The 23,268-nt window shown below is 45.5% G+C and overlaps 1 protein-coding gene across 3 annotated transcripts in view; it reads left to right on the top strand.

Moving 5' to 3' along the window:
• Nucleotides 1-23,268, top strand: part of RORA (RAR related orphan receptor A) — a gene marked incomplete at its 5' end in the record, with an annotated part of 726,551 nt that overhangs the window by 370,636 nt on the left and 332,647 nt on the right. The gene's annotated exons all lie outside the window — the stretch shown is intronic.

The raw sequence follows: 23,268 nt of genomic DNA, 5'->3' as shown, positions 1-23,268 counted from the left end.
CCCTTTGGTGTCCATACGTTTGTTCTCTACATCTGTGTCTCAATTTCTGCCCTGCAAACCGGTTTATCTGTACCATTTTTCTAGGTTCCACATATACGTGTTAATATACGGTATTTGTTTTTCTCTTTCTGACTTACTTCACTCTGTATGACAATCTCTAGATCCATCCATGTCTCTACAAATGACCCAATTTCATTCCTTTTTATGGCTGAGTAATATTCCACTGTATATATGTGCCACATCTTCTTTATCCATTCGTCTGTTGATGGGCATTTAGGTTGCTTCCATGTCCTGGCTATTGTAAATAGTGCTGCAATGAACATTGGGGTGCATGTGTCTTTTTGAATTATGGTTTTCTCAGGGTATATGCCCAGTAGTGGGTTTGCTGGGTCATATGGTAATTCTATTTTTAGTTTTTTAAGGAACCTCCATACTGTTCTCCCTAGTGGCTGTATCAATTTACATTCCCACCAACAGTGCAAGAGGGTTCCCTTTTCTCAGGTTTGTGTCCTCCGAGAAGTTGTTTGCTGCAGGCTCATCCAGCACCTTCGTTCCTCCTCCGAGCTACAGACAGCTTAGCCCACACCAAAGAGCTTGTCATCTATTCTATTTCATTCTTTATTATTTACTGACTCTATCCTGTTCCCAAATGACTTTCTGCATGTTCATCTTGTTTCCTGAGATAGATTTTTTTTTTACTACTTGTCAAAGAAAAGTTGGCCATCAGAATTTCCTAAGCACCTACTGTGGCCTGGCCCTGTGTCAGGTGCTTTATACATGGTTTCGTCAAATCCTCACAACACACCTGGGAGTTGGGTGTTGCTGTCTGCATTTTATAAATGAGAGACTGGAACTTATGCACAGTGTACATGTTATAAACTTGTCAGGGGTCGCAGACAGCTAGTAAGCAGGGGAGCCATGCTGCTGGGCTGCTCCATGCGTCAAACCCTGGACCCCAGGTGGGGATGGGCCAGGGAGGCTCAAAGCTTTACAATGATAGGCTCCTGGAGGCCCCCAAACGGGTGTTCTGTAAGAACATCTAGGATGGGGTTCTTAAAGGTGACACTGTTATGGCTGAATCACGTAGGGACAGGCTCCCCACTGAGGTTCAAGTAGCTGGGGCAGGGGTCCATAGAGACTGAAATCAGAAAAATGCCACAATGATGTTGATCTTTCAACAGTTCACTCAGCAAACACAGTGTTGGCACATGCTGGACCCTGGGGAGACCTCATGGGAAATGTGGTAGAGCCCTGGCCCTCAGGGAGCAGAGACATTATCAGGAACCACTTCCCCCTTCTTCAGAACCGTCCAGTGATGCAGAAGAAAAGTTCTCGAACTTCTATCTGGTTGGCACAGTGATCTTTTTGACAAAGGTTGGAGAGAGGAAAACTGTTGTGAGGAAGAAAAATTGCACACACACAGAGCCTTCAACCAAAGCCACTGAATTGTCCTCAATAAAGGAAAACTTGCAGAATACCAAGATTTACTTCCTCCCCCTATTTGACATTGCTTTTTATCTTCAGAAAACTCTGAGTATGTGTGATTTGGACAGCCGAGACCTAGAACACCCCAATAAATACCCAAGTACCTCAAAACCACCACCACCACCCCCAGCCACCCCCCAGGCACGAGGCTGCCAACCCTCCCAACCACTCACACGCATGCCCAGGGCCCCCGGTGCATCAGGAATCGAGCAATCCTGCCTTCTTCCTCAGGGGCAAGAGGAATACTGTTTCCCAGGTGGCAGGATTGACGCTTAAAATTGTCAAAGGGGATGACAAGGTGCCAACGTCTTAGAAGAACACTGTGCTTTTATGTTCTGCCGACTTTTGAAATCTAGCTCCCGCTCGTAAATTGTCATGTAACCATGTCAGGGATTATGTAGGGTTTTTATATTTATATAAAAATGTGTGCACTGTTCTTCCTGATGATTCAAGCAGTGGGACTGGCGGGCAGGCTTGGTCCACCTCGCATAGCACTGAACAAGAGACCTGACAACAGCAATATGTTACTTCTTTTGTTTGTACCACGTCTTCACACCCACTCACTGGACAACAGCCTGAATGAAGTGTGCTCCCATGCTTTGTGTGAGGGAGAAAGAGTGAAAATAATGGCCATTCAGGCAAAAGAAAGCTTTTTAGTGCTTTTCAGAAAGCAGTCTTGTTTTCATTGTTGCCCCTATGTTCACATAATGGCCTCATCCTTGTCCTTCATTGAAACACACCCAAAGCAAGGAAAACATCTCCCCTGTACATAGCAAATGTGTGCTCTTAAAGTGATCAACAAGGAAGGTGTGGGCCTGTGAGGGCTGTCAGACTTGGTGTGTAGAGGGGTGTGAGGAGAGGGCTTCCTTCTCAGGGCGAAGGCAGTGGACAGGTGGCTCTGGATGGCAGGACCTGGAGAAACAGAAATACATGATTTTTACCATTATCACCATCATTGTGCATACTGACCGGCCACTTACTATGCCCCAGGCATGGTGCTGCGTGTATTTTTATGCATCTTGTAATCCTCACGTAACTGTCTGAGAAAGATATTATTATTCCCATTTTCCATATGAGGAACCTAAAGCCTAGAGAGATCAAGACACCTCCCTACTGTCACTTATTTGGGAAGTGGCAGAGTCGGGATTTGAATCCAGGTACCATCTGACCCTATACACCAACCTCTTAAATACCACCCTAGGATCCTCAGAACCAAATCTCCCAGCCTTACAGATTACAGGGGATGATGCCTGGATGAGGATGGAGATTTTAGGGAGGGTTACTATGAGAACCTTGGGTGGATTGTCCCAAGTTCACTTGACAGCTCATGTTTAGGCTAGGACTGCAGGAAGCTGCATGCATGTTGTATTGATATCAATCGAACAAATGTACGAGAGGCAGAATGAGTGAGGGCATCCGCCTGGTTCAGGTCTGGGTGTCCTACGCCCAGGTCAGCGCACACAGACTGTTCACTGCTCGTCCCTCACAGTTGGTTGCCTGAGATCTTAGCTCTACCCGATCTCATTAAATTAGTGCTGGGCTGGAGTATCATCACAGTCCTCCTGGCAATAAGATTCTCTGCTCCTGCATCTCTCCAGGCAGCCCTCTTCTGGGAGAGTTCTGTTAGTTGCTTTTTTCTGTTTGTCTCAAGGACAGGAACCCCACTGGAGCCACAAGGACCATTGACCCCACTTTGCCAGCCCTGAAGAGGTTCTTGCCTGTGTGTGCAGCAGGCCTCCTGCCCCCTCCTGAGGCCAGCCCCAGCCCACCAACACGTTTACATCCAGTTGAAATCCCACCTCCCAACAAGACCCTGCCTGTGTACAGCTCTTCCCAGTGCCACATTCAGAGATATTATAATGGTAGCTTGAAATCAGTCATTGTAGGGGTATTTACACCACAGAAATTGGCAAGCACTACAGATCAGGCCTCTGTTGTTGTCATTATTGTTGTTTTGAGAGCTGGTTTGCCAGCACACCACTGTTCATACCTAATGCCTCGCCAGTCATTTGATCCCAACCATTCAGCACACCCGCCAGTCATTGTTTTATCATGTGCATGTCTCTCTACAGAGACTGTAGGAGGGATAGGATTAGTGGATTCTTTGTATCTCTGCAGCATCATCATGGTACCCTGTCAATAGTAAGCACGCTCCAGTTATCTATCAGTGTTCTTCATTTCATCTACTTGGGTGTAATTTTTCTCTAAAAATGTTCAGATGTTATTCATTTGGTTGAAAGTAAATCTTTCTTTTTAAAAATTTGTTTATTTATTTATTTATTGGTAGCATCAGGTCTTAGTCGCAGCTCACAGGATCTTTCATTGCAGCACGTGGGCTCTTCATTGCGGCACGCGGGCTTCTCTCTAGTTGTGGCGCGCAGGCTCCAGAGCGCGTGGGGGTCATAAACTGCGGCACCCCAGCTCTCTAGTTGTGGCACATAGGCTCCAGAGTGCGCGGGCTCTCTAGTTGTGGCGCGAGGGCTCTCTAGTTGCAGCACGTGGGCTTAGTTGCCCCTCGGCATGTGGGATCTTAATTCCCCGACCAGGAATCAAACCGGTGTCCCCTGCATTGCAAGATGGATTCTTAACCACTGGACCACCAGGGAAGTCCCAAAAGTAAATCATTCCCATAGCCAGTTGTCTGTCATTCTTTTATTCATTCATTCATCAACCATTTATTCATGCCAAGGAGCATCGACTGTGTCAGGCACTAGTTCAAAGGGCAGAGTCTGACAGGAGTAAATGATATGGAAAAAATAACCTAGAAGAATGGAATAGAGGAGCTGGGGGCTGGGGGCTACATAGTCTCAGATGAGGATGTGTATTAGTTTCCTATTGCGACTATAACAAATTACCACAATTATTTTGGCTTAAGAACATAGAAATTTATTGTCTTATAATTCTGGAGGTCAGAAGTCTAAAATGGGTTGGCAGGTCTGTGTTCCTTTTGGAGGTTCTAGGGAGGAATCCATTTCTGACCTTTTCCATCTTCTGGAGGTTGCCTGCATTCCTTGGCACTGGGCCCTGCATCTCTCTGACCTCTGCTTGTGTCATCACATCGCCTTCTCTGACTCTGACTCTCTTGGCTCCTTCTCTTCCTCATAAGAACCCCTCTGATGACTTTGGGTCTGCTCAGATAATCCAGGATAACATTCTCATCTCAAAATCCTTAACTTCATCGTATCTGGAAATTCTCTTTTGCCTTGTAAGATAACAACAGATTCCAGGGAGTAGGACATGGACCTCCATGTAGGGTCATTACCTGCCTACCACAGGAAGGAAGGGAAGGCCTCTCTGAGGAGGTGACATTTGAGATGAGACTCATGATGAAAACATGTGGGGGAAAAGTATCTCAGATAGCGAGAAAGCCCTCGAGCCTGGTGCAAACCTGGAGAGTCTGAAAAAGATGCCAGCATGACTGAAGTGAGCAACCAGAGGGATGCTGGAGAGGTAAGCAGAGCCCAGGTAGCTCAGCATCATCTACCTCTCTACCTCACAGGTAGGAGCATGGATTTTATTCTCAATGTGACGAGGAGCTGAGAGTTGTGTTTTTCAGTGGATTGATATGTACTTGAATGGAAACAACTTCTCTGATAATTGTCTAGAGTGGTGCCCTCCAATAGAAATATAATGCGAGCCACATTTGTAATTTTGAATGTTCTCATAGCCATATTTTAAAAAGTGAAAAGAAGCAGAGGAAATTAATCTTAATAAAACATTTAACCCAGTGCATCCAAAATATTATCATTTCCACATGTAATCAATATAAAAAATATTGACATAGTTTACATTCTTTTTTGTTTTGGTACTGTGTTGTCAACATCTGATGTTTGTTTTATATTTACAGCACTTCTCAGTTTGGACTAGCCACATTTTAACTGCTCTGCAGCCATCTGTCGTGACTGTTTTGGACAATGCATATCCAGACAGGGTCCTCAGGGTCCTGTGCAAAGTCTACACAGGCAGTGTTTGAAAAAGTGGTGAACAGTGACGTGTCACAGAAAATGTGGGCCATGTGTCACGCCCATTAACGATCCCCAACTTCAGAGGCTCTGAGTAGGCCATGGGAAGCTAGGGGTGGATTTGCAGATTCTAGAAAGGAGTATGTCCCCTGGTGGGGATGGTGGGGCAGGCAGGGCTCAGTCCCAGACCCAGAGTGGACTCCTGTGTCCTGGAGCCCCCAAGGAATACCTGTCTCTATCCATGTGATTGGTCTTAAGGTTCCCCTCACTGTCTACCCCACATATCTTTTTTTTTTTTTTTTTTTTTTTTTTTTGCGGTACGCGGGCCTCTCACTGTTGTGGCCTCTCCCGTTGCAGAGCACAGGCTCTGGACGCGCAGGCTCAGCAGCCACGGCTCACGGGCCCAGCCACTCCGCGGCATGTGGGATCTTCCCAGACCGGGGCACAAACCCGCATCCCCTGCATCGGCAGGCGGACCCTCAACCACTGTGCCACCAGGGAAGCCCTACCCTTCATATCTTTAATCCCCTGAAGGAGTTTTGGCCAAAGCCAGAATTTTCCCATTTCTTTATAGACCGGGCCATTTATTCATCGCCTTAGACCAATATTACTGAAAACAAGGATAGAGGTCAAGAACAGGAAAAATTCAATGAAGCAACGAGAGGGCGTCCGTTGCTAGGGCAAGAACTATATCCCAGGCACTTCCCATACTCTCTTGTGCTCTTGTGGTGACCCCAATATTAACTGTAAAAGTCTAGCCTGGAAAGTTTAGTATCGACAGAACATCATGTACGTTCATTTGGATTTTTACAGTGATGTTAGATTAAAAGGGTTTATGAAACAGAAAATAAAGATCTGAATTAAACATGTAGGCCATGGTGGTTTACGTATAGGCTAACTTATGAGAAACATATTCAACACTGCACAAGACAATAAAAATCACAGCAACATTTATTAAAATATGTAGAGCCAGTGATCTGCCCAACACACTCGGCTTTCAGAAGGGATGGTGCCGCGTTCCCTTCTGATGATGGATTTGGTGGACTGTCATCTGGACCCTCACATCTGGTCTATGGGAACCAGCAGCCCCATCAAAAGGCAGCTTGGCCATTTTGACATGTAGTGACAAAATATCTACTCTGCAAGGACAAAGGTGTCTTCAGTGAGTGCTTTGGGGCTTTAGAGCATCAGTCAAATTACCAGTGTCTCCAGCAAAGGAAACCATAAACAAGACCAAAAGACAACCCTCAGAATGGGAGAAAATATTTGCAAATGAAGCAACTGACAAAGGATTAATCTCCAAAATTTATAAACAGCTCATGCAGCTCAATAGCAAAAAAACAAACAACCCAATCCAAAAATGGGCAGAAGACTTAAATAGGCATTTCTCCAAAGAAGATATACAGACTGCCAACAAACACATGAAAGAATGCTCAACATCATTAATCATTAGAGAAATGCAAATCAAAACTACAATGAGATATCATCTCACACCAGTCAGAATGGCCATCATCAAGAAATCTAGAAACAATAAATGCTGGAGAGGGTGTGGAGAAAAGGGAACACCCTTGCACTGCTGGTGGGAATGTGAATTGGTACAGCCACTATGGAGAACAGTATGGAGGTTCCTTAAAAAACTAAAAATAGAACTACCATATGACCCAGCAATCCCACTACTAGGCATATACCCTGAGAAAACCATAATTCAAAAAGAGACATGTACCAAAATGTTCATTGCAGCTCTATTCACAATAGCCCGGAGCTGGAAACAACCTAAGTGTCCATCATCGGATGAATGGATAAAGAAGATGTGGCACATATATACAATGGAATATTACTCAGCCATAAAAAGAAACAAAACTGAGCTATTTGTAATGAGGTGGATAGACCTAGAGTCTGTCATACAGAGTGAAGTAAGTCAGAAAGAGAAAGACAAATACCGTATGCTAACACATATATATGGAATTAAAAAAAAAAAATGTCATGAAGAATCTAGGGGTAAAACGGGAATAAAGACACAGACCTACTTGAGAATGGACTTGAGGATATGGGGAAGGGGAAGGGTAAGCTGTGACAAAGGGAAAGAGAGGCATGGACATATATACACTACCAAACGTAAGGTAGATAGATAGTGGGAAGCAGCCGCAGAGCACAGGGAGATCAGCTCGGTGCTTTGTGACCGCCTGGAGGGGTGGGATGGGGAGGGTGGGAGGGAGGGAGATGCATGAGGGAGGGGATGTGGGAACAGATGTATATGTATGACTGATTCACTTTGTTATAAAGCAGAAACTAATAAAAAAAAAAAAAAATTACCAGTGTCTCTAATTATTGTGTCTGCAATCTGGAGCAATCTATATCTTCCTTCCAAAACAGGGTGGAATGTTTCCCTCTGACAGCACATTAACACGAGTCCCCTTTGGATGAGTTTTCCAAAATTATAAGGACGTGGTAGCGTGGGGAAGAAGCAGCTATGACATAGAAACCTGTTGCCTAGAAAATCAGCCGTGATCTTTGCAAACTATCAGCTGATTAACAAATATTTATCTAGTACCTATAAAGTGCTACACTCTGGAGGAACTTCAGAAGCACAAGGTCCCTACTTTTCATGGGCTTAAGACGTGGTTGGGAAAAAATGACTATGCAATGAGAAATTTAACAGTACATGGTGCCAATGTGGTGCATATGTTCAGGCTCTGGCCTGCGAATCAGTAGATCTGAGTTGTGCCCCTAACTCAGTTGTTTGCTATATTACTGCCTTCAATCTAGCCATTGTCTAGTAGGGCCAGTGACTACTGAATCGCTCAAGATTAATTTCCTGGGGATAAATCACCTTACCTTCCTCAGGATCCTCTTCTAGACATCAGAAAGGTTTGAAAGGATTATAATGATTTTGATAATAATAGCTCCATTTAGTAAGGTCTAACTTTGTGCTCATGACTGTGCTGCATACTTTATTTTTTTATATATTTTTAATATTTATTTATTTATTTGGATGCACTGGGTCTTAGTTGCAGCATGCGGCATCTTTAGTTGTGGCATGTGGGATCTAGTTCCCTGACCAAGGAGCAAACCCGCACCCCCTGCATTGGGAGCATGGAGTCTTAACCACTGGACCATCAGGGAAGTCCCTGTGCTATGTACTTTACAGGAATTAACTCATATTTTCTAAAGGAGACTTAACTAGGAGATGGGTTCTGTTATAGCCATTTTATAGATGAGAAAGCTGAGATGTAGGCTAATAACTTACCCAAAATCAAAGGGCTTTGACTAACGCAGAGCTGGGATTCAGTAGCAAGTCTTTGAGCCTGTAAAGTTTGGGGTCTAAATGCCCTGAAGCCCATCCCAGCTGTCACATTCTTTAGCTGTGGGAACCTTCCCAATCATGGGAGGGTTACTTGGAGGACTGAAAAGAGTGAAGACTGATAAAGGAAACCATGTTGCTGTAAAACACGGACCAGGTGTGAGCAGAGCTTCAAAGAGGAGAAAGACCGTCATCTGTGGCTTGGAGAACTCAGACCTACCTACATCAGAGCACCAGGATGCTGAAGTTCAGCTTCCTGATCAGTCATTGCTGGTTTCTCAGTTTGCATTCACAGGGCACTTGTCATTCAGCAAGTGAGTCACACACCAGAAAGGGACTTCAAAGCTGCTGAATGACAAGTCTCACCTTTTCAACCTTTTCATTTTATACCCATCTCAGCCACAGATGGTGGGCTGTTAATTTCACTTCAGCCATCATGTTTAGTGAGGACACACACTCACACAGATTGGCACCCACAGAGTCTTCACTTTGAGACAAGCGTGGGTTCGGTTGCCTCTGCTTATACAACCAGTGCTGCCCAAGGACACTTGGGTTTAGATGGCGTGTTGGCCGCAAGCTGTTTGGTTATGTGTTGCCCGGTCCCCTTGGCTTCCTGCACATTCTCTTGAGCAGATAGTTTATCTCCTTATCTCAGAGAATTGCTTCCCCAAGTGTAGCCCCAGAGTCAGTAGCTTTGATACCATCGAGGCAAAAAGGTATTAAACCACCTTCTGTGTAATTGTTTTAGTCGTATTTTTTCATGTCTGCTTCATGAAAAGATGATGTGGTTAGAAGTGAGCTGGGCCTTGCCGAAGGTATCATGTGTGCCTGGGGTTACCCACATCATCACGTGGCTTACCTTCCTTTGCAGCGTGGAGATCTTATCTTCTTTGCTGCACTTTGCCATCGAGCACCAGCTTCTCCCATCTTCTGTGTGTGTGTGTATGTACACCCATGTGCATTCAGGTGTGCATGGACGTATGCTCATGGCAGCAACTTGTAAAATGATACTTTACCATTCATTTATAATGAGGCCTTTCCTGTACTCGTAGGGAAAAAAAGAAAAACACCTTCATTGGCTTTCCCACTTAAGAATTTGGAGCAAAATTTTCCTTAAGCAGACACATTTTTATTTAATTTAAGCTGGTAATTCTGCTGTTCCTTCTATGTGCCAAGAATTGACTGGCTACTCAGGGTACAAACATAAATATGACTGAGGTCCTTCAGAGATTGTCTTTGTAGCCATGGAAAGAGAATGTGTTAGCAAACAGCTAGAATTAGACCCAGCAGGGGCCAGGGAGGTGCCATGAACAGAGATGTGAGGGAAAACAGTTGAGGGGTCTAGGAGGGAAGGACCAGGGGATGCTATGAAACGGAGCAGGAGGTTAAACTCCATATTCAAAGTCAAGTACAAGTCTTGCAGTAAAGAGGGAAAAAATATTCCTGGCAGAGGAAGCAGCAAAAGAAATGATGAAGATGTGAAGGTGTGGGCCGTGTTTAGTGTGGCTTGAGCAGAGCAGGTGAATGAGGGTGAGGCTGGAGAAAGGTGGGCTAGTCCAGCCAGGGAAGGACTTCGTGTGCCGTCCTGGTGGATGCTTTAAGATTCGAAGCCAGTGAGTGTACCAGAGACCCCAGGAAAATCAAGAGAAAACCTCAGAAACCTCGCCAAGCTGAAGAGGTTTGCTTTCCCAGCCAGATAGGGCCATGCCTGCAGGTCTGTCCCTTGTTCTGACCCAGCCCAGGGTTCTCCTTTCACAGGTGACATAACCCTCCTAGGGCCTGGCCTGCCATGGTCAGAATATGAATCTTCAAAGCGTCCTCGACTCCTACTGACCACTTAAAAGACACATGGGAAGAACTGTTATTATATCTCATCTGGCCCTTGGGGAAGCCAGTGGACACTCAGCTCTGACCACCGCCCCCCCCCAGTAGGAGCAGCTGTTGGTTTGTGTGACCACAGCCGCAAGGTTGCAGGACGAGGGAAAGAGCTCGATGCCTGGGAGAGACCGGCACCCACAGTCTTGTCTGGCCTCTGCCACTCTCACGCTGAATGACCTTGGACACATCATTTCTCTCCAGGCTCCAGTGAGCTCATCTGTAAAATGAAGGGCTGGACTCTGCGCCTTTTAAGGGGCCTCTCCTGCCTCGCCTGAGTCTTTCTTACCTCTTTAATTGTTAGGAAGTCCGAGTGGGAAGTGTTTCATCTTAACAAGGCGGTTCTGGGGGTTTTGTGCCCTGAGCGGGTTGCAGGGGGGGAGTTGGAATCATCCAGTGGCCCAGTGAGGATGCTCCTTCCTCCATCTCCCTGGGGGGCAAAACAGCAGGGGATGGAAAGTCAGCACCCCACTTCCTGCCTGAGTAGTCCTTGGGTTTGGACGTTTGGAGAGCTCGCCCTGGGGATGGAGCTTCTTCAGGGAAACAGGCGGTGACAAAAGAGGATGGAGTGAGAAGGAGGTGGCAGCCCTATAGGGCTGTGTGGAGGGCAGAGCACAGGAGTGGTTGGGCCGCCTCCCGTGGGGCCCTGGTTCAGGCAGAAGGGGCAGTGGCCAGAGGTGGTCACGAGCGTGGGTTTTGATATCATGAGATCCGGGTTCAAATGCTGGGCCCGCCACTGACTTGAGGAACAGCCTTCCGTGCATGGTTCCGTCACCGCTGCCGGCCTCATTTTCTCATCTGTGAAGTAGGACTCTCCTACTTCCTCTCATCTCATCGTGGGATTCTCCCAAAAACAAACTCAGATAAAGTACTTAACGCTGTTCCTGGCTTGTAGAAGTATCCCATAAACGGTAGCTTTAAAAAACTCTCTTATTTTTATTTTTATTTATTTATTTATTTATTTTTGCTGTACGCGGGCCTCTCACCGTTGTGGCCTCTCCCGTTGTGGAGCACAGGCTCCGGACGCGCAGGCTCAGCGGCCATGGCTCACGGGCCCCGCTGCTTTGCGGCATGTGGGATCCTCCCGGACCGGGGCACGAACCCGCGTCCCCTGCATCGGCAGGCGGACTCTCAACCACTGCGCCACCAGGGAAGCCCAAACTCTCTTATTTTTAAGGTCTAGAAAAGTAAGTTAGGGCCGGAATGTAGAGGCTCCTGTCTGCCAAGGCAAGGCATTTGGACACTTGTCCTGTAGCCCATGGGCAGCCAGTGAAGGCCCTCCAGCAGAGAATGGCATTAAAGAAGCTGGTGTTTGGGGAAGTCTCCGCTTGTCATCAGTTTGGGGTGGATGGGAAGAAAGAAGGAATGTTGGCGAGAAGTCTCTGTCAATGTCCAAGCACAGTGAATGGGGGCCCGGGGAGGTGGCAGAGGGGCTGGAATGGCACAAGCAGAAACAAGCACTTTAAAAAGGAAGGTGGCTGAGCAGTCGGGATGGGCGCTCAGCTTGCAGGCAGCAGAGGAGGATGAAGGAGGAATCCAAGTTTGTTCTGAGGATGTGCCCTGTGACATCCACCCAGACGGAGGTCTGAGCAGAAGGATGGCGCTCTTCTCTGTCCTGGGGTGCTGCTGCCCTCTGGGGGGGACTGGACCCTGGTCCTGAAACCCCGAGGGCATCTTTGGCACATTGATTGGTCTGTACGTTTGTGCCCTGCTTTGTCTCAAACTCTAAAAGCATTTGAGATGGTTTTATACCTTAGGGAGTAGGTGGTTTACACTTTCCTCATATGTGAAAATGAACTGCAACCGTAATCACTAAAGAAAAGAGGAGAGAGAAAATAGAGTAAAGTGATGAGGCATGGAGAATGAGGTTAAAAATGACTGACAAGGGAGGGAGTGGTGTTGAGTCCCCAAATGTCGACTCTTGGCCTTAAAATTAAGATTGTACCATTTCTAATCTCCCTTTCTGAAGGAAGAATCCCTCCCAAAGGAACAGAAAAACCAGGTCCTTTGACCGCTTTTCTAACTTCCAGAATAACAGTGGGATACTTCTCAATGGTATTTTTAATCTTCCTTTTCTTTGCAATGCAGAAAGCAACAGCAGTTGCTTCTTCTCCAGAACCAGTACAGCTCCCAGGAAGGGCTGAGAGGGAGGGAGAGAGAGAAGAAGCCAGAAAGAACAGCAAAAAGGGAGAAAGAGGGAGGGACCCATCTCCAGGAGGCACTGCCAGGTGCTGGTTGGATGGAAGTGGAGGTGGCTGCCACAGTTATCCACCTTGTGGCTTTGCTTCTTCTTTCTCTCTGTCTCTAGTAGCACAGAATCACTCAACCCTTGATTCCTCAGGGTTTCACGACCTAAGAGGTCTGGGAGGGCACCTTGCAGTGCCTGAGGCCCCGAGAGGGTTCACAGCGGCCACAAAATGCTTAGAGTCTGTGGGCAAATGGCCTTTCTGCAGACAGGGTCAGCTGCTGGAGGCCCGGGAGAAAACAAAAACAAGTTGTGTTCTGCAGGTCTCTGCTGCAGTTGCTAACAGAGAGTCACCCAACATTTGGTACGTGCAGTGAATGTTTTTACTTTTGGTGCCCAAATTTCTCTGGCTTCCGGGAGCTACTGTTATCGAGGAAGGAGGTGGTATGATCGCCCCCTCCCACCCCACATGGTGTGACAGTGCAGAGATGGTTATCTCCACACTCAACTCAGTGTTGCTTTTTTTGGGTAACAGCTTTTGAAAAACCATCCACTAGGCTCTAGCCGGTCAGGTTTCCAGGGCAGTTGCCACAGTGTGAAAAGGCATGTGGCTTTGTCAGACAGGCTGCGGACCACCGATGCAGGCTTTGGGAGATAATGAATGCATCCTCTCCTGTCATAGACTAGAATCCAGACCCACCCATTCCTGGGACATAGAGAGAGAAGGGCTGGGTGAGGAGTTGTGCTGGTCAATCCAGACCTCCTTCCCGTCTCTGCTCTGCCAGTCTGGTGATGGCTAGACTTGTGCATGGTCCCTTTCTGGAGAGGGTCACAGCTTAGCAAACATCTAGCTCTCGTGATCCTCTTCCTAATGGGATCCCTGAGGCCCAGAGTAGTGAATTTGCTTTCCCAAGGTCAAGCCATTGACGCCCAGAGCTGGAACAGGATTTCAGGGGCCATGACTCTGAATCCAGTGTTCAAAGACTTCTTGGTTAAGAGCAAAGAGCCTGGCTTTGCAGCCAGACGGACTTGGACCAAATCTAGCCTAAGGACCTGGGAGATTTTGTCTTCACCCAGTGCCACGCTGAGCAGTCAGTCCTCCCCACCCCCACCAAGAGACCAAGAGATGCCCAGGACACCTGGAATGGAGGGCAAGGCATCTGGTGCCAGTGAGTCATTAGAAAGGGGACTCCCTCTTCCCCCTCCCCCCATGAGCAAGCCCTACTAGGCTCAAATGGACCACCGAGAACAGGGCAGCCTAAAGAAACCAAGGCGGACCCCATGTTAAGGTAGCAGTTGGCAGCATCAATGCCCAGCAAGTAGGGTTCACCCCGGAAGCAGTTCTCATTGCTGCTGCAGACCCAGGCCTCCCTCTGCCCTCTGGGAGCCGTCTCAGGGCGGCTCTGAGGCTGAGCCCCCTACCTATCTTCAAGGCTCCCATCTCTTAGATGATCCTTCTGTGAGGAGGCCTCTCTTGCCTGACCCTGCCCCAGCCTGCTAACCACAGAAGAATATGACTCTTAGCTCTTCTTCCAGTTTGGGCATCCTCCTTCTCCACTTTACCTTTTTAAATGTATTCGTTTAATTAAGCAAGCAGCAAACATGTTTGAGCACCTCCTGATTGCCAGCCTCCATATTAGAGACGATTGGTGATACAAAGACTTACATAGCCATCCCTATACAGGATCTTTTCTCCAGCACTGCTAAAGCCTCTAAGGGAGCCAGGATGGATCCGCTTTGTCTCACAGCTTGGGGTGAAGGGGGGACGTCAGTTTCCTTGTATCCTGTAGAGCAGTTGACTCCTGCAGGTGCCCGTCTCATGGAATACCATGCATGGTGCTCTCCAGAGCACCATGAAATCATCATACCGACCCAGGGTCCTCTCTGCCACGTGTGCTGTGCAGCTGTGTGATGATAATGCAGTGGCTGAGTGTGTGGTCTCCAGACTCAAGCAGATCTAGATTTTCCACTGTCTATAAGCTGTGTGGCTTTGGGTCAGTTACTTAATCTGAGCTTCCAAGAAGATAATAATTGTATATATATTTTAGGGTGGTTTGATCAATTCAAGGAAAAATATAAATAAAGAGATTATTATTCAGTGAGGCACATAAAGCGTCAATACCTATTAGCAATTATTATTATTGTCAACATCATTAATGTAATTACTGCTTAGTCTTATTGTCATTATGTCCTTTAAAGGTAGGATATACTATGCTGACAATACCCAACACATAAGCACTTAATAAATATGTGCAGAATGGATGTTTTTCAAGGATGATCAGGTGAAAATCCAAATGCTCTCTTGCATGAAAAAGAAAATTGTTCAGGGGAACTGAGTTAGAAGCAGAAGACACTAAGCTTTTTAATGTGGTTTTGGTTAAACTGTGTTCCCTGGGAACTGAAAGCAGAGAGGGAAATCTTGACCTGACCACGCTTGGGGTACCTACAAGTCTGAGCCAATTTTATCTGCTTGGGTGAGGTTAGTTGTGAAGACTGATGGCATTCCCCCGACCCCATCCCACCCCCCTCCATGCTTCTTTTCTAAAGGAAACTTCCAGAATGAGAGGCTTTAGGTCTGTAGTCTTCAGGGCGGATTTTGTCCTGCACAGAGATGAGGTGGCAGCCCTGAACCTCAGGGGTCTGACTCCACAGCCAACATGGGGTACCAGTCAGCCAAGCCTTGGGATCTCTGCCCTTCTGCTTGAACAGTACATCCTGGTTGGTGGGATAGTTGCCAGGATGTTCCCTATTCCCCATGCCAGACATCTGGATGTTTAGGAACAGCTGGTTAGCTTTCTTTTTTTTTTTTTTTTTTTTCTTATTATGTTCCAGATACTTGGTGCTGTGCAGTCACAGACAGGGTAAAATCCTACACACAGGTACTGCCTTGGTCAACCTGTGTTTGGGGGTGAAATCAGGATGAGAATCCAGGACTTTTACAGGCCAGGCCAGGCTTAAATCAGCAGGTAGAAATCAGGTCTGAGCTGGGTGGGGGAGGACAGTGCACCTGTTTCCTAGGGTTGTTGGTAGATGAAGCAGACTGTGGGTGTGGTTCCAGAGGAGCTGTGTGCTGGGGAGAGGGATGGTGTCAGGGGAGTCTGTGGAATAGGAGACCGAAGTCATCCTGTAGCCTCTGAAGGCTCGAGGATCTCAAAGATCAACATAGGCAAGAACAGAACCTCTATTCAGAGAAGAGCTGGGATGCCAAACCTTGAAAGATCTGGAGGGCCAGCAGTGCTCCACCTCACAGCATATGGCTTAGCTTATTTGTTTACAAGGTCCCTTCCTAACCGTTCATGGGCATTTCCTCTGCCAACCTGTACTCCAGGGAACAGGGACACAAAGATGAGGCAGATAGCCCCATCCTTCAAGATGCACCTTCACAATGCCAAGTGCCCGCATGCAAATTGAACAGGTAGCTGCCTCCAGAAGCCTGCAGATGTCCAGGCTTTGGGTACCATGAGAAGAAACAATCAGATGCTAAATTGTTTGGTGGGGCCCTTTGTGACTTCAAAGCAAATGGGGACAATGAAGACTTTGCCCCCACTTAGCTTTTTAGAGGAGTAGATGGTGCACTATCTCCAACTTTGTGGTCCACATGGAAACCAAAGGCAAGACTCCACACCAACATGAGACATGACTTGGAGTGGGTACATCTCTGCACTCCAGATGGCTCCCCATAGAAGGAGGTGGCTGTTTCCTTTTTTTTTTTTCACATGTTCAACTTGTAGTACCTGCTACCAAGCCTGTGATGACATGAGCGGGGAGGGGTTGGCAGTGTGTAGTGCCCATTGATTGATATACATGCATCCTCCTTGCTGCAGAATTATCAGAGCCCCACCTTTGGATGAGCTTGTATTAGCCAAGCTCCCCCCCGTATCTAGAATCTTCTCAATCAAATAGCCTTCATTTTTTAATCCTGCTCATTTTCTTTTCCTATTACAATGCATTGACCAAAAAATAGAAAATATGGGATAGAGAACAAACAAGAAAGAAATGGGTTGTGTGATAAGAATTTAAGATGGGAAGATAAGTTTTCTGGGCTCTAGCCCAAGATCTACCTCTAACCTGCCACGTCCCTTCATTGCCTTGGTCCTCATTCAAGGAGCCTGGGGAGAGGGGGAAAGGCAAGGTTGTAGAGGACCTTAAAGTCAAGGTAAGGATTTCATACTTGGTCATGAGTATAGGGAGTTGTTGAAGGATTTTTCAATAGAGAGGGTCCTGTTCAGATTTACCTTCTAGAAGCCTCCCTGGCTGTAGTATTCACAGGGGTTTGGATTGTAAATTATATGGGAGACATGATGGGCCTGACCTAGAACAGGGTGGATGGGGAGACCGAGGAGAGGACTGACAAGGGAACCTAGGAGATAAAAAACCCTCGGGGACTTAGTGACTGATGAATATGAGCTATGATGTTGGAAGGAGTCTCAACTTTCCTGCTGGGGTTGAATGGAATGTTTCCAGCCAAGATGGAGAACCCAGGAGGCAGTAGGTTAGGCAAGAAGGCCATGGATTTGATTCTGAAAATGGTACGTTTGGAGTCCCCACTGGACCTGGGGGGTTGGAAATGTTCAGGGAACCAAAGGAGAGTGAGTCTAAGATTGGAGAGGAGGCTCTGGTTCAGAGATTGACACTGAGGATTCACTGATTGTCCAGGGAGAGTGTGGAGCATGGAATGCCAGCGTGTTGATGAAGGAAACCTGTGGGACCACAATCAGGCACAGGTGGACGAGGGCAAACCTGTGTGGAGATGAAGAAAGAATGGTCAGAGAGGTTCAAGGACAACTAGTGTAACCTTTCAAGTCTCTTCTCATCCTGTCATTATCAGTATGTGAAAAATCAAGAGCAAGAATGAAGTTTCTCCATACAAAATTTGTATGGAAACACAAAAGACCCTGAATAGCCAAAACAATCTTCAGAAAGAAAAACAGAACTGGAAGAATCAGGATCCCTGGCTTCAGACTATACTACAAAGCTACAGTCATCAAAACAGTATAGTACCAGCACAAAATAGACATACAGATCAATGGAACAGGATAGAAAGCCCAGAAATAAACCCACGCACTTATGGTCAATTAATCTATGACAAAGGAGGCAAGAACACAGTGGAGAAAAGACACTCTCTTCAATAAGTGGTGCTGGGAAAACTGGACAGCTACATGTAAAAGAATGAAAGTAGAATATTCTCTAACACCATATACAAAGATAAACTCAAAATGGGTTAAAGACCTAAATGTAAGACTGGATACTAGAAAATTTCTAGAAGAAAACATAGGCAGAACACTGTTTGACATAAATTGCAGCAGTATTTTTTTGGATCTGTCTCCTAGAATAATGGAAATAAAAGCAAAAATAAACAAATGGGACCTAATTAAACTTAAAAGCTTTTGCACAACAAAGGAAACCATAAACAAAATGAAAAGACAACCTGTGTACTGGGAGAAAATATTTGCAAATATGCTACTGACAAGGGATTAATTTCCAAAATATACAAACAGCTCATACAGCTTAATATCAAAAAAACAACCCAATCCAAAAATGGGCAGAAGACCTAAACAGACATTTCTCCAAAGATGACACAGATGGCCAACAGGCACATGAAAAGATGCTCTATATTGCTAATTATTAGAGAAATGCATATGAAAACTACAATGAGGTATCACCTCACACCAGTCATAATGGCCATTATTAAAAAGTCTACAAATAATAAATGCTGGAGAGGGTGTGGAGAAAAGGGATCCCCCCTACCCTATTGGTGGGAATGTAAATTGGTGCAGCCACCATGGAGAACAGTATGGAGGTTCCTTAAAAAACTAAAAATAGAGTTACCATATGATCCTACAATCCCACTCCTGGGCATATATCCGGAGAAAACCATAGGTCTCAAAGATACATGCACCCCAATGTTCATAGCAGCACTGTTTACAATAGCCAAGAAATGGAAGCAACCAAATGTCCATTGACAGATGAATGGGTAAAGAAGATGTGGTATATACATATACAATGGAATATTACTCAGCCATAAAAAAGAATGGAATAATGCCCTTTGCAGCAACATGGATGGACCTAGAGATTGTCATACTGACTGCAGTAAGTCAGAGAAGGACAAGTATCATACGATATCACTTATATGTGGAATCTAAAAAGAAAAATGCAAATGAACTTATTTACAAAGCAGAAACAGACTCACAGACATAGAAAACAAACTTATGGTTACCAAAGCAGATAGCGGTGGTGGGGGCCAGGGGGGGATAAAACAGGAGTTTAGGATTAACAAGTACACACTACTATATATATAATAGATAAACAACAAGGACCTATAATGGAAAATAATCTGAAAAAGAATATATATGTATATATGTATAACTGAATCACTTTGCTGTACAACTGAAACTAACACAACATTATAAATTAACTATATACTTCAATTTTTTAAAATGGTTTAAAAAAAAAGAAATAAAGTACAAAAGGAAGAAAAAGAAATATACCCACTGATGGACACATTAAAAGGGATCAGTGTAGTGGAGTTAATAAGTGTTTGGACAACACCTTGGGTATTGAATACCACAGAACTTGACAGTCCTTTAGACAAAGACAGATAAGCATCAGGGAGGCTGTTTGCTTTTAAATTGGTAGCAAGTTTTTATCTCAATGCTAATTTTTGGAGGTAAAATAGGTTTAATAATCTTTCCTACCTTTGAAGTTGAATCAGATGACGCAGAGCAGTCATCTTCTAGGTTGCATCTGAGGATACTAAACTGAAACAGGGCATTGTAGTGATTAAACAGACAGTTCAAGTTTAAAATACAAATAAGCCACTGAGGAATTAGTGGAAGGAGGAGGGAGTCAGAAGACCTGGGATCAGGTTCCCCCACTACCACCTCTCTGACCCTCAAGCTCCTCCTCTGTAAAATAGGGATGATAATAAAATAAAATCACAGGTTGTCATGACAGTTAACTGTGTATGAAAATGCTTTGCTATGTGAAGTGCGTTGGACACAGGTTGCTTTTATTGGTAACTGCTCTTGGGAGAAAGACTTCACTTCCAGGTATGTTTCAGGCCCCTAAGAGGGCCAATCAGAGAGCTGATGGTCTTTCTGCAGGTTATGTTTTTGAAACCTTCTTCGGTCCACAAGGTTTTTGCTTACCCTCTCCACTTTACGAACGTCAGGAAGATTATATGATTGGCTGATAGAACACCAGAAACCCGGAGAGATACTGCATCACAGCCCAGGGCTATACTTTCCATTTTTATTAAAATTCTTATTAACTCATAGCCCAAGAGCTTTTAAGCCAAGCCTGATCTCCTTTAGGGCCCCTTGATTTGATCAGAGCAATTTGTGTGCAGTGTTCTGGCCCCACTTTGTGGAAAGGCAGTGCAGACATCAGCCGTGTGATGTTATTCTGAAGATGCTGGGGTCTTCTCTGCATCCAGAATCACCTTCCCTTATAGCACCACTCCCGCCCTCACCATATAGACACACTTGAGTGCCACAGTGACAAATCTGCTCCCTGACTTTAAGACCTCCTATCCCTTTGAAATTCTAAATACTTCTAGGAAAAAGAACTATCAGTCATTTGTAACTCAGTGATGCCGAGTTTGTTGATGCCTGTTTTGAGTGCCAAGAATGCTCAGTGGAGTGGGGGGATCCTGAAAAGATAGGGTCCTGAGGGAAAATATACCATCACAAGGTACAAGGGGAAAAGGGGATCAAGAAGGGACCTGGCAGCACTGGGCCAGCTCGTAGCCTCCTTGAGTGGGAGCTATATCTGGGATGCTCTTGTCATTCTTTGGGGCCAACAAGTGGCTTTCTCTCAACAAATGAGCAGAAGCTCTGCATGCATCTGTGATGGGATCAGGTCCGTCATCTGAGCTGTTGCGTGAAACAGCTTCTCTCTTCGTCCCCCTCGGGCTTCGTGGTGATTTTTATCCTTCAACTGCTATTTGTTGAAGAGGCCACCCTGAATTACTCACATTTATCTTTCCATTAATAGATAGTCTTAAACTTAATGTCATCACCTTGGTAATCTGCTAAACTATAGAGCACCTGAAAATAGCAGCTCTTTTTTTGCAGCTTGCTGAGTAGAAGCCATTTCTTTCCTGACATAAAATATATCTGGACCCCTTTTGATTTTTCCTCATGTCGTGTTGAAGTAAAGGACACACAGAATCGAGGCTGAGGAGGGAGGTGCCGCTGTTCATGGAAACTAATCTCGTATCACTAAATTGTTCATTTAGACTGTATTGCTGTGAATTAGTAATGTGGTGTTTGAGAACCTCTCACAGTTGCAGATTTGTGTCTGAGGTCTCAGTTTGATATATGCCCAATATTTTGTGCCTTCTTTGCATTTGAAGGAGTAGACGTCCAGGAAAAGCCTTATTTTGTAATATTTAAGGAATGATTATATTTACCCTTTTCCCCCTCCTTTATTGATTCTATTCAGATTCATGGAGTTGTCATGTACTCTGTCCCTGGCACTATGATAAGCCTGTTAGGAATATCTGGTGACTATTAGAGAACCAGTTATCAAGAACAGTTAACATGGTTATGGTGCTTGATGTTTGATGAACTATTCTCATAGAATTTAATCTCAAAACAACGTAGTATAATAGGCAGAGGCGGTATTATAATCACTGCCACCTTACAGATGAGGAAACTGTCACTCAGAATCCCCCATGTAGCAAGTGCTGGAACTCAAACTTGAACCCAGATCTTTTTTTTTTTTTTTTTTTTTTTTTTGCGGTACGCGGGCCTCTCACTGTTGTGGCCTCTCCCGTTGTGGAGCACAGGCTCCGGACGTGCAGGCTCAGCGGCCATGGCTCACAGGCCCAGCCGCTCCACGGCATGTGGGATCTTCCCGGACTGGGGCACGAACCCATGTCCCCTGCATCGGCAGGCGGACTCTCAACCCCTGCGCCACCAGGGAAGCCCCTTGAACCCAGATCTTTTCAACCCTAAGCCATGTTCTCTCAACCACATTGCGACCCTGGATATTAGAATCTTTCCAGGAGACAGAGAGTAAACATGTAAATAAGATAAATGACTATACAAAGAAGTCTATGATTAATTATCAAAGGTGTGGTAAAGACAGGTGTTGCCAGAATCCAAAAAAGGGAGAAAATCATCATGGTGGCCAAAAATGGTAAAAGAGATGGGGCTTAGTGGGTTAGATTAGCTGGAGAGAAAGTAGTAGAGACCTTTAACGAGAGAGAAGCTGATTAGTCTTTCACATAAAAGCCTGAGCTGGTGTGGCAGCTGTGCTGCATGAAGTTGGTACAGACCCAGCTCCTTCTGCCATTCTCAGCATTTCCCTTCTTCTCCATGTCCAAGATGGCTCACCACCTTGTCCATATTCCAGGAAATAGGGTGAAGAAAGGGGGTAGTGGGGAGATAATGGCCAAATATTCCACTTATGCCCGGAACTGGAATATTTTCCAGGATTTTCAATGCCAAAACCAGGAAAGTCCCTGGAAAACGAGGGGGGTTGTCAAGCTAGTTCTAGGGCTCTACCTGAAAGTCACATGCTTCACCCTTGGTCACATCCCACTGGCTAGAACTTAGTCACGTGGTCACACCTAGCAGCATGTGAGGCTGGGAAATAAAATCTTTATTCTGGGTGACCCTGTGCCCAGCTAAAGTCTTCATACCTACGGAAGAAGTGGGTAGGGGTAGATGATATTTGAGCCATAACTAGCTATATGTGCAGTAACACAGAAATATTTTTGTTGGCAGAAGAGAACAGTGTTAACAAAGGTTAACAAGCATTTGTGTGAGCGCCAGTGCTGTATCAGTCATGGTAGATCTGTAAATACTGTCCCCGGAGTCAGGCTGTGAGCTTTGTGTACATCCTACCATATTAGCTGCAACTTCCCCCTTTTCCCAATCCAGGAGACATATCTGAGAGTGATGTTTCATAGGGATAACATTGGACTCTACTAGCTTATAAAAAGAAAAAGTATTAATAGGTCACAAATGTTTCTTGTAACATCCTCACAATTGATTGCAACACACCAATGTGGCCAGATACGGAAACTCAGATGCACTCTGACAGGTCCTCAGTCTGGTTTTGAGTTCAGTAGTCATGAAATGACGTGATGTGAAAGTACTGGAGAAAGAGTCATCTGGAGAGGCGGTGTGTGTTTCTACTTAATCCCAAAGTAGCTAAATGAGGTGGGGACAAATGCATGGATCTAGAGTTTTGTATTTAAGTGTTATCAGAGTTATGTAACTGTGTGCTTTTAGAAGACTCCAGTGTAAGAAATTGAGGACTTGCCTCAACCCTGTCCTCTGGAGAGGACTGTCCGTTTAACTAGCTAGTTAGCCTCCCAGAGAAGCTTTCAGAAAAAGGTCTGCTGTGTGCCCTACGCTATTAGGTGATATCAGCCCTGAAGCTGATGTGTCGGAGTTGGGGTGGGTACTGTTGTACACAGGTCTGACCACTAAGTGGGGAGGGCAGTC

This window comes from Hyperoodon ampullatus (genome assembly GCF_949752795.1).
Source record: "Hyperoodon ampullatus genome assembly, chromosome: 3".
NCBI classification, from domain to species: domain Eukaryota; kingdom Metazoa; phylum Chordata; class Mammalia; order Artiodactyla; family Ziphiidae; genus Hyperoodon; species Hyperoodon ampullatus.
The sequence above is the reverse complement of the archived record's forward strand: the minus strand, read 5'-3'. Positions and strand labels throughout refer to the sequence as shown.